The following is a 12466-nucleotide window of genomic DNA, read 5'->3' on the forward strand; positions in this document are numbered from 1 at the left end:
CCTTAAAATATAATAACTAAAATGTATTATTAAAAGGAGTCTTTAGGCAAGGTTCCGAAGATACTGGCAGCGTTCCCCCTTTGAATAGCTAGACTAAATCTTTGTTCGAGGTAGCTGCCAGCTCCTCGGTCTCCTGTGATGTCGACTAACCTTTTTGCTATATCCTTACAAAGCCTTATAGCGATAGGACCCCACGGACCAAGGGTCTCATAATAATTAAAATGGATAAATGGAAAACTAAAATAAAGAGGTTTCGTCCCTGTATTAAAATGCTGGCAGTATTTCCTCTCTGTATTTGCGATACTTCTTGGTTTTACAATAACAATTTTAGTCTCTTACAAGACCAATCAATAAAAGTATTGTTATTTTATTCTTTTTAGTGGATGCACCAAGGACACAAGACCTCACGTATTAATAATAATAATAATAATTTATTGCGATCGATCGTTCGCGATTCTCGTGGCCGAATGAGGAAAATACTTAAATAAATGTGTTATCACACTAGCTATACTGGTATTCCTGTTCCAACAGGTTTATAAATCACAATAAACATAACTTCAAAAAGTACCAAAAGTTTGTATGCGTGTAATATTTTTTTTAGCGACTGAGGCACAAACTAGCTGCTGTGGTCTCTGGCAGAATGACCAGCGCTGTGGAACAGTCTGCTCCTCAGCATAATGCTGAGCCAGGGCCAATTACAACCACAGCACACACGCATTACATACTTGAGACGAACCGAATGGGAAAAATCTAAAATCATATCTAAAAATAAATATCTCTCATTATATCTTTTATTACATTTTTTCTTTTTGATTATTGTTATTTTGTGTGTGTGTTTTTGTTTGTAAAAAAAATATTGGTTGTTTGTAAAGTAGGTTTACGATCGAGATGTTTACGTGATAACGTGTTATTGGTGATATAAGTTTTTGGGAAGTAAGGAATTAATGAAGATAACAATTTTTTCAAATTTTAAATTACATCTATCGTTTTATTCACACTTTTGATGATAAATTTCGGGTGTAAAATGACAAGTTTACTTATTCGACTATGATATACATTTTTCTTCATACATTCACGGAATGACTGGCAGCGCTCGAGATGAGACGGGAGATCGGTCCGTCTCTCTCTCGTTATACCTGCGATCGCGCTCGTGAGGTTTTGGTGTGACACAAGTTTCTGAACATGTCACCCGACTAAAACGATTTTAAAGACGTTATCACGTCAAAAATGATATGTCTATAATATTTCATTAATAATGTGCGTAAACTCACGACATCAGCTCCTGGTGTTTAGTGGATTAAACTCAAAATATCTTTATTCATATAGGAAAACAAGTTCACTTATGAACGTCAAAAAAGAAGTTAAATTAATTGTAAATTTACATTTACTACCAGTTCGCAAGTCAAGGGCGTAGAGCGGGCAAGAAGAACTGGCAAGAAACTTTCCGCCACTCTTTTTAATCGCCAAGTTTTGAGTCATACAAATTGTTTGAACTGGAGCAAATCAATCCAAAGGATTAGGATCATTTAAGTGTTCGTCAAATTTATTAGAAGCTTTTCTTATAATATCATGCTCTTAATGAGGTTTAAGTTTCTATTTGGTTTTAGTTATTTTTTTATTTTGTGGTCGCTTGTTTAATATTTTTCCTTGAAAAGAACTCTTTCAGAAAGGCATGAAGTATTAACATTACTTAATTCACGATTGTACGAAAAAATTATTAAATATATAGTATGCAATGACAAAATTTTAACCACTATTAGCTCCACTTCCAAGAGATACAGAGTTGAGAACTATATCTGTCAAATCTATAAACATCGCTTTAAAAGTAAAAAACAGACCGGCTTGTCATGAGCATTGACAAACCCGGTCAACTTTGGAGCGCGAAATTGTTCTGATATTATTAAAAAAAAAAGGTATTTTTTTCACTTTTTTACTCATAACTTTGAATTTTGGCTTTATAGGCCAGTCATTATAGACATTCGAAATCGAAAATTTGATAATAATTCCAAAAGTTTTCAAACTTCGGTCAAGTGAATAGTACATTGGGACGACAATAAATCTCATTTTGCAACCTTGTCCGCAGTCCGGAACATTGTTAAAATTGCAATTAAATTAATTTTTGCTGTATGGTCGTGAAAAAAATTCCAAAAGTTCTGCAAACTTGGGGAAGTTTTCGATATAATATTTCATATCACGTATAAAATTTGCAACCAACCTAAGTGTACGGAAATTTTTTTGTTATTTATTTTATTTTCGATATATCTGTCAAATTTGCAGAACTTTTGGAACGTTTTCCTTCAGTTTAATAAAGAAAAACATTAATTTTTAATAACAAAAAATGTTCCGTACACTTAAATTGGTTGCAAATTTGACACGTGATGTAAAATAATATATTTAACACCACTCCAACTTTGCAGAACTTTTGGAATTTTGGTCTCAAGAACTGAGAAAATTATCATTTATTGCATTTTTAACAATGTTCCGGACCGCAGAGCAGGTTGCAAAATTTTATAGTTTGTTTTAATACCACTCCCGACCTTACATCAAAATTTGAAAACTTTTGGAATCATAATGAATTAATTGTCTTGACTAACTGGACTACATTGACAAACCCGGTCAACTTTGGAGCGCGAAATTGTTCTGACATTATTTTTTGATAAAATAAAAAGAAAAAAGTTATTAAGCAAAAAAGGTATTTTTTTCACTTTTATACTCATAACTTTTAAATTTTGGCTTTATGATAAAAAGTCACAAAGACATAATTGTAGGCAAAGTTATTTGCTACAAAATATCACAAACTTTTTGTACGATGGATAGTTTAGGATATATAGCCAAAAACGTGTTTTCACCCCTTTTTCCAAGATGGCGGCCGGGGGACTAGGATGCCAACCCCACAGACTTGGCTTTAAGCTTGTATTGACCCCCCCTACATGTGCCATAAATAAAATTGCATCCTCTAACAAATGATCAGCAAATGTAACATTTCAATGGACTAGTAAGCGAAAGAACGCGATGTATTTTTGATAGTATTAAGTGTATGGCGGCTAAAGAATTTTAGGATTTTTTTCTTCTACAATTAAAATTTAGTTAAAGTGCAAATTTGTTAGATGGGTCAAAAAGTCCCTTACTTGGTATGGCCCAGTGGGAAGAAAAAGGAGGAAGCCCACCAAACCTGGGAACATGAAATAAAAGAGATAGCGGGAATTAATTTCGGTAGCGGTTGTTGTATGGATATGTTCAAATAAAACACTTTGTGTGAAGCTGGGTAATAACTTAATTGTTTAACACATGAGCTTATAACTAAGATAAAATTAGGGATTGCGACGCTGGATTAACAAAAAACTAACTTGACTTAGTGAAGAGTTCGTAAATCTAAGTGACATACCAGAATGTTAAATTACAAGATTCAAGATAAGAATGCTTGGAAACATGCTGGTCCTGCTCCATAGGACAATCATAGAGCCTGGACAAAATCAAATTAATTGCTGATTTTTTGCTTTAGCATATTTTTGTTATTATTATTTTTATTTATAATGCTACAAATGCTTTTTTAGTATAGTAGTTTATGCTAAGAGTACATTGTCTTCACATATAATTATTTAACAAATGTAACAAAATATTGTAAACAATATTGTTGTGAAGTTTCTTGCCCATTCTTCTCCACACGAAACTACCTTTTGGAATGGGCAACTAGAATCTTCTTTACATATATATTTTTTTTTTGACGTTCAAAAGTGCCATTTTAGATGGTCTAATTGAAATAAATTATTTGACTTTGACTTTGACAATTTATGAGTGTGGTACAAACTAAAGGGCTCATTTTGGCCTCAAGTGTGCGATATTATTTACGCTATAAATTTTAACTCAAATATAACTTAACTAATGTTAGTTATATAACTCTAGTTTGAAATTTTTATTCTAAAATGATTGATGTGTATCATCAAGTGTGTGTGTGTGTAAGAATTGTGTCATATTCTTGTATATTTAGTAAAACTCGAATAAATGTGACGTCAAACATTAAAAAATAAATAACCTTCAAAGGAATCTCAATTCGGTTACTTATTCATTCGTCAGATGAAGCGACATTTGCATTTTTATTAAATCATATTTAAGTGTCAAAGTTTTAAAAAATACAATTTTGCTAGATTGTATATTATAAACGCGAATTTTTGTAGGTATAGATGAATGTTTGTTACTCTTTTACGTTAAAACTACTGAATGGATTTTAATGAAACTTTACAATAATATAGCTTATATCGGGTGTTTTTTTTAGAGGTATAGAACTTTAAATTGCAATAAAACAACGATGGATTATTGGACTGACATGATTTTATATTTATTTGAAAGATAATCTTGTGGCATTACATTTTAAATATGATTTCTGGCATATGACTGCCACGGCTGGCTCGGATATAGTCCAATCTGGACGTCCAATTTTCGATGACTTTTTTCAACATTTGTGGCCGTATATCGGCAATAACACGGCGAATGTTGTCTTCCAAATGGTCAAGCATTTGTGGCATATCCGCATAGACCAATGACTTTACATAGCCCCACAGAAAATAATCTAGCGGTGTTAAATCACAAGATCTTGCAGGCCAATTCACAGGTCCAAAACGTGAAATTAGGCGGTCACCAAACGTGTCTTTCAATAAATCGATTGTGGCACGAGATGTGTGACATGTTGCGCCGTCTTGTTGAAACCACAGCTCTTGGACATCATGATTGTTCAATTCAGGAATGAAAAAGTTAGTAATCATGTCTCTATACCGATCACCATTGACTGTAACGTTCTGGCCATTATCGTTTTTGAAGAAGTATGGACCAATGCTGCCAAAAACCAAACAGTCAGTTTTTCTGGATGTAATGGTGTTTCGACATACACTTGAGGATTAGCTTCACTCCAAATGCGGCAGTTTTGTTTGTTGACGTGCGCTTCATCGCTAAACAAAATTCGCTTATGAAAATCGGGAACAACGGACAGAAAAATTGGACGTCCAGATTGGACTATATCCGAGCCAGCCGTGGCAGTCATATGCCAGAAATCACATTTAAAATGTAATGCCACAAGATTATCTTTCAAATAAAAATAAAATCATGTCAGTCCAATAATCCATCGTTGTTTAATTGCAATTTAAAGTTCTATACCTCTAAAAAAAACACCCGATACATCAGAATAACACATAGGCTACAATTTATAAAGAAATTGTTTGAATTGTCTAAACTATGTAAGTAGGAAAAAATCTACCATCTGCGAGCTATTCTGGCGTGCGCTGCCAAAACCGCTAGAGTTACACATATGTAATATATGATAGAAATGTTTATCTTAAATAGTCCTACAAAAAAAACCGCCACAATATATATCTATATCTTATATGTAAGCCATTATAGCCAAACTATTGAACCATAACTACAATATAAATTAATAATTTATTTCAAACGCACATTTGGTAGCAATAAATTGAATCCAAAATGAAATTAGATACTTCTATCGCTTCTGGTATTTAAAGTAGATAAAACATGTCTTTTACGCTACATCATTTGGACAAATAATTTCCTGCGCAGACGAAGTCGCGGGCAACAGCTAGTTTCTTATAAATTGTATAACTTAAATTGTCACGTCATAGACAACATACCACATCTGGATGATTCCCATGCTCCGATTTATTGAATTCTCTTACAGAACTCCGTCTGACTCTCGAAGACAGCTTAAGAATCGAGCTGTTCATTCCAGTGCCGGCCAGATGCCAGAGTCTTTTAACCAGTTTTGTGACGGGTACTAGATTCTTGTCCCTCCAAATGTCCCACGTTTCGTATCAAAGAAGAGGGATGCCTTTCCAGTAAAGAGGGGGGCAAGAGAGCCTTCAGGGGTGGTGGTATCACGCGATCAGACGCTCTTCTCGGATATGAGAGCTACCCGGTGTAGTATTTGCTGCAAACCCTGGAGAGGGGTGAGCTTGTGCTTGGCCCGTTCGGGGCATATGCCCCTTCGGGTGGTGATTCTGTGTTCGCGCCCTGCTGATACAGAGCGCTACGGGGGCGGGCTTTATAACCCTTGGTGGGCTTTACTCGGTTGGTGTCAATCCGGTGGTGAGGGGCCTAAGAGTATTCTCAACTTGGCCGTGGTAGCTGGCAGACTCGCGGTCAAGCCCCGCCGGGTAAGATCCCCGGTTACCCCGGGGAAGGCCCGGCGAGGTGACCACTACAGCAGTGGTGTGTTCCTGGCTTCCGGTGTGCCCCTGAGAGCTACCTAGCTGAGCTCCACAGCTCAAAACCAGTTATCTCTATCTCCTTCTCATCACTTGAGATTCAGCTAAGTAAATCTTAGTTAAAATTATGCCTGAAGCAACCCTGCCTCGATAGAAAACTTATGATCTATTTGTAATGTTATCGAGCTATTTTCGTAGTAAACCTAGTACGAGAATTAACGTTTAAATGTTCTCTTAGGCGATACTTAAGTCAAAGTAAAAAATCATTTTTTCATATAGGTAACAATGGACACTTATGAACGTCAAAAAAGAAACATTAAATGCTTCTAATTTTACACTTACTGCCAGTTCTCAAATCAAGGGCATAGAATGGAAGAGAAGAACTGGCAATAAAGTTACTTTGTATTATCATTGCTAAAGCTATACTCTTCAATCCTTCTTCTATCTAAAATCTTTTTATCTCAAGAACGATTTTAAATTCATGGGAGCTCACAGCTGTAGCCTACTCCGAAAATAATATCATTGTTATCCCATCACCATAACTCTGCCTTTCTTCGCGGATCCTTTAATGTCTCTGCAGTGAGGCTATGGAATTCACTTCCCGTCCCTATTCGCTTAGCTCCTTCTCTACCTTCCTTTAAATCTCTACTAATCTTAAATGAAATTATCGTGATTCATGTATAATTTTCATTGTCTACATAGCTTTGTTTTGTTCAATTATTTTTGTCTAAGTAATAGTATAGGTATCTAATAAAGTTTTGCACTTCTTGCACTCACCTTATTTAATTTATTTTTCCTTATAGCGGTTGCCTGATAAGATGCCCTCCATGAAGTGTAAATAAATAAATAATAATAATGCTTTGTTTTATAATTTTTCTAGTTAAGCTTATTGGCAATTTATATAAAATACACATTGAATTGATAGACTCCTTATTCAGCTTTATTAAATAGTTAAAAGGTAGTTGTTAAAAACTACATGCATATAATGACCATGCAATAACCTATGGCGTTTAATGTTTATATTCGCTAAAACTAATAGATAATAATACAAATATTAAGAAACTACGTTGCCTTGAATCTACATTTTTTTAATGCAACAGACGACACGACTATAGGTTCACTTATGTGAAGTGACAACCTTTAATAACAGCCTTGCGATTCTGTAACTCACTTTTCGTTTTACGATTTGGCATTCTGATAAGGAGGGAGCTTGTAGTTTATTGTTTATTAGAATGCCACATCGTAAAATTACTGCTTTACGACTGATTTGAGCGTGTCCGCCGCTGTGAAAACAGCTGTGTGAGTTCAAAATGTGAGTTACAGAATCGCAAGCCTGGGACGTTGTTTCCTTGACGTTCTTCTCTAAGTTGTATTGATTCAGAAATACTTTGACGTAATACTTTTTTTACTTCTAAACTTAATGCCTAAACAAATATTTGAAACGTAATCTTTACTAATAATAATACAGTGACATTATCCGTCTGTTTTGGCCTAAAGTTTGCACTTAGTATAGTTTTTTCTTGTAAGTAATCAGCTTTCTGTGCCGGACCCACGAGTTTTAGGTTTTGGATCTCCAGATCTTAAACGGTTTCAATGTTTCCTTTACTGTACAAGTGTTGATTGCGCTGAGAAACGTACACCAGCTGGCAATATCACAATAAAATTAAACACATACCGCTCCGAGTGTTACTAGGCGAGAAGGTTTCGATCGTTATCACATCGTTTTTCTCAAATCCCGTGCTATCTCGAAGGTATCAATAACATAGCAAATAATGCATATTAATGGTGGCGAAGTTGAAAATTGTTAAGAGAATGATAAATATTTATCCCGCGTCTTCCTAAAGGATGTTTTCTATATAAACAGGGGATGGAGGATCTACCCTCATTCGAGAACTAGTGCCTGCTGCAAACATGTTGAAAATAGCCGCCATTTTATCGTTATTTTTGATTGGTAAGTAATAGTAGTTATTCTAAATTTTCTACGTCATATTTTTTTCGTGGATTCCAGCCCTGCGATTCTGTAAGGTGGGAGGTTGTAAGGTTCGAAAAGGTGGGAGCTTGTAGCTTATTGTTTATCAGAATGCCAAATCATAAAATGACTGCTTCACGACTGATTTGAGAGCGACCGCCGATGCGAAAACCGCTGTGTGAGTTCGAAAAGTGAGTTACAGAATCGCAGGGCTGGACTTTGTTATTCATACCAGAACTTTACCTTTAACGCTAGCATTTCCTCGCTGTATTGCGGTACTTGTTCGTTGAGGTACGTACCAGCCTTGCGATTCTGTAACTCTGTGCTGCGAAAACCGGTGTTGAGTGTTTTTTAAAAAGCGAGCCTACTCCTCCCTCAAAGGCCGGCAACGCACCCACTAAAAATGGGTGTCTATGGGCTGTGTAGACTGCCCTTTTTGGTCGTCCCGCAAGCTCGTTTGCCCCCCTATTATATAAAAAAAAAAAAATGAGTTCGAAAAGTGAGTTACAGAATCGCAAGGCTGCTCTGGGGTAACATACCGGCCCTAACTTTAATATTTTATTTCACTTGAATATATATAGTTTATTAATAATATATATATTATTAATTTTATTATGTGTGAACTGTGCCATAGTATATATTTAGGTGTATTGTCCATGACGTTCTTTAATTATTCTCAGAGACTACTGGTTATAAAATATTCCAATGTTGGGTAGTCAATCATCTGGGAATCAGTCTGAGTCTGGTAGAGTGGTAAATTGAATTAATTTATCAAAGAAAAAACTTGAATTAATATAAAAGAAAAAAAAACTTCATAGGTATATAAAAAATAAATAAATAATTATAATTGCATAAGTGCCACACGTTTTTTTTTATTAAACATTTATCAAATGTATGTTTGCGGATTCACTGCATCTTCTACCGTATTTATCATGGAGAGGGTTTAGAGGAGTTGTTCGGATTAATACCTGCAGCTGAGTTTCACGCACGTTAGACAATCGTTCCTCAACTGAGCGTTTTTAAAGACACAGATAATGAAGTATTTTCGAACCTTCCAGAAAAGAGCGTACCAATTCCTAAAGGGACCGTACTTGCGAGCACTCTGGCATTGAGTGTCCCGTTTGGCCCCTGTTTAGTAAAAAAAAAGAGAGAAAAACAATTTTTTTAAGTTTTCTTCATATTTATTTATACAAATCTAAAACTTTAGATTTTCGAGACTTAGAGGGAGGGAAAAGGAAGATATGTTGGGAATTTAATTGTCATTAAAATATTAATAGGGTCGATAATACAAACACGTGGCATTTTAATTTACAATTTGACATTTGAGATTTAAATAAATTATTTTGCATAAAATATAAAATACTTATACATATTTCATAAATTCGCTTTACGAAATTTTAATTTTAAAAATAGTATAGGTATAATAAGGTAACCTTCACACTCTCTCTCTCAATCGGTCTCAATAGCTCTCTCCCTTTGACATAAACGCTGCACATCTTCGTGACGCAAATATTATTATTATTGCGTTTCATCCGTTAAAATTTTATGCGCCTAAACAAATTTCACACCAAAAATTCACGCCTATATTATCTAATATATAAAATTCTCGTGTCACAGTTTTCGTTGCCATACTCCTCCGAAACGGCTCGACCGATTTTGATGAAATTTTTTGTGCTTATCCGGTATCTATGAGAATCGGCCAACATCTATTTTTAATCCCCCTAAATGTTAGGGGTATTTCACCCCTAAATTTTTATTTTTTAGACAAAATTTTTTTATGATACAGCATTAAAAAATACATACAACCCCTACTTTTTTCACCCCTCTACGACCAACCCCTATTTTTTATTATAAATGATATACATGGCAAAACGACGTTTGCCGGATCAGCTAGTTTAAAATATATAATTCTGTCTCAGCAACATTGTCACAGTCTCAGTACAGACGGATAAAGAAAGACGCGCATTCTTCTAATGATTACTCTACAGGTGGGTACGCCAGTTCTCTGAACCTTCTTTTATATTTTCATCATCATCTTTTACAATTCTTCTGCTCAACGATTGTGACACGATAAGTTGGAGATAAAACGCTGTGGCAAATGGTTGGTCGGTAAATTTGTTAGTGGTGTGTTTAATTTAGTTGATCCACTTATTACATATTATAAAGGGCCTCACTTATTGGTGCTGGACTAAAACATTTGTTTGTCTTATTATTTGTTATTTAGTAATTATTATTAATTTAATTAATTTGGCGCCTGGTAGACCGGTGACCCCAGAGCTGGTGCTTTCTTCGTTCAATGTTAAGCACTGCCACAGAGGACTAAACTTTTAAATTTGTTTTATTATTTTTATTATTACTGTATAGGTTAAGAATTATGTAAATACTGTATATTTGATTGTTATAGTTAGGTTTTAATAAACGAATAATCATTAAAAATTTATATTTAACTTTGGTCTATTAATCTTGGAATTAACAGTTAATTTAACCGCACACAACATTACGGTATGATCGGAAAAAAATATCGTATTTGAAAAAAATCCAAAATCCTCTTGTTATCATATTTGAAAATTACTTTGACTAAATATTACGGCTACATAAAAAAAAACCATGTGTTTTAAATTTCAAATTAATCAGTCGATAAAGTGATGGATCTGATAGAATAATGTGATTTTTCTAGAAAACTGTGTATTTTAATGTTATTTGTTTCAAAAAAACTCTTTTGTTTGCTTGTCTGCCAATTTTCTTAATAACAGAATATGAATTAAAAAACTAACACGATTATTTTATTTTGAAATGGCTGTAAAGTTTACTATTTGTCAGATCCGTCACTATTCTACGACTATGATGATTAGTATCTGAATGAATGAGAATTAAATACATATACATAGAAACAAAAATGACGTATTTCTTCAAACTCTGCTTTCCTATTTATATTCTTCTGGTTTTATTTTATTTACTCAAACATTCTCTATTTACAGGCAGTGTATGGGGGCAAGGCATATCCTGCGACTCGTGCGGAAGTGAATGCGCTTCCGCCTGTGGTACACGTCATTTCAGGTCCTGTTGCTTCAACTACCTTCGCAAGAAACGCCCTGACACCTTCAAGGTATAAAACAATTTGTCTTCATTGATCTCGTTATTCATATATATATATATATATATATATATATATATATATATATTTTAATTGGGCCAACGCGGGGTGGTCAATTGCCTGAAGCAGGGGCAGAAGCTCACTGGTACACGCCGTCACGGCCTTCCCCGGTGGTATTTTACCCTAGTCTGATTTTGGATCCGGATCTATTAAGACATGTTTTTTTTTTATGGCTCTGGCACGATTTGTGCATTAGCCAGCGTCAAGTATAGGATTTTTTATAATTCGTGCTTGTCTTTAGAAATTCGACCATGCCCTCCATGTAAGGTTTAAGCACTCGCCCGGTACCGCACAACCCTCCCAAAGGCCGAGAACAAATTTAAATTAAATTAAAACTTGCCCTCGAACCGGGAATCGAACCCGGTACCCCTCACCTAGCTGCCGCTTAATAAGACCGCTAAGCTATGAGGCCCCTCTTAAGACATGTTTTTATTTAATGAAGAGTCACTATATACATGTCGCAGCCAACTAGATTAATTAGCCGTTCACTTAACAGCCCAGCTGTTTAACTAGCGGCCTAAAAGATTTTCAGCCAGTTGATCAAACAGCTAGGCAAATGACTTGGATCGATGAAGTTTCATTACTTGCCTAGCCTGTAGACTGTTAATTTAGTTCTTCTACTTTCTGTCACTCTCAAACTCGAAATGGAACTCAAAATGTCAATATGGCGTCAGCAAACCACAACTTTGATGGTGTTTTCCAAATTTTCATGAAAAAAACAAGTACAATAAAAGAGCGTAGTGACAATAATAATGTGAATTTCACTTAGGTAATTTAATTTTAAAAGATTTTTTTTATGGCATAATATGTTTATCTTTTTTATTTCTACCAAATCATGACTCTATCGTACGAATGGCCTAAGCATTAGCCAGTTTATTAAATGTAACAAACGCTAGGCTGAATATCTTTCAGGCCGTTAGTTAAACGAGGCTGTTTAGTTAAAAGGCTAAGCAATTAATTGAACGGTTAATTAAGGTAGTTGGCTGCGACATAGATATCGCGTTTTAGATGCAACAACTGCCATCTAGTGAGCAAAAATTAACTAATTGATTAAACGAAGTCTTATTACAGCAGTTTCGAATTAAATCGAATACAGTACTGTGTAATAATTAAATTATTTTTTCAGATGCACCA

This window comes from Pieris napi, chromosome 18 (assembly GCF_905475465.1).
Source record: "Pieris napi chromosome 18, ilPieNapi1.2, whole genome shotgun sequence".
In the NCBI taxonomy this organism is placed as follows: domain Eukaryota; kingdom Metazoa; phylum Arthropoda; class Insecta; order Lepidoptera; family Pieridae; genus Pieris; species Pieris napi.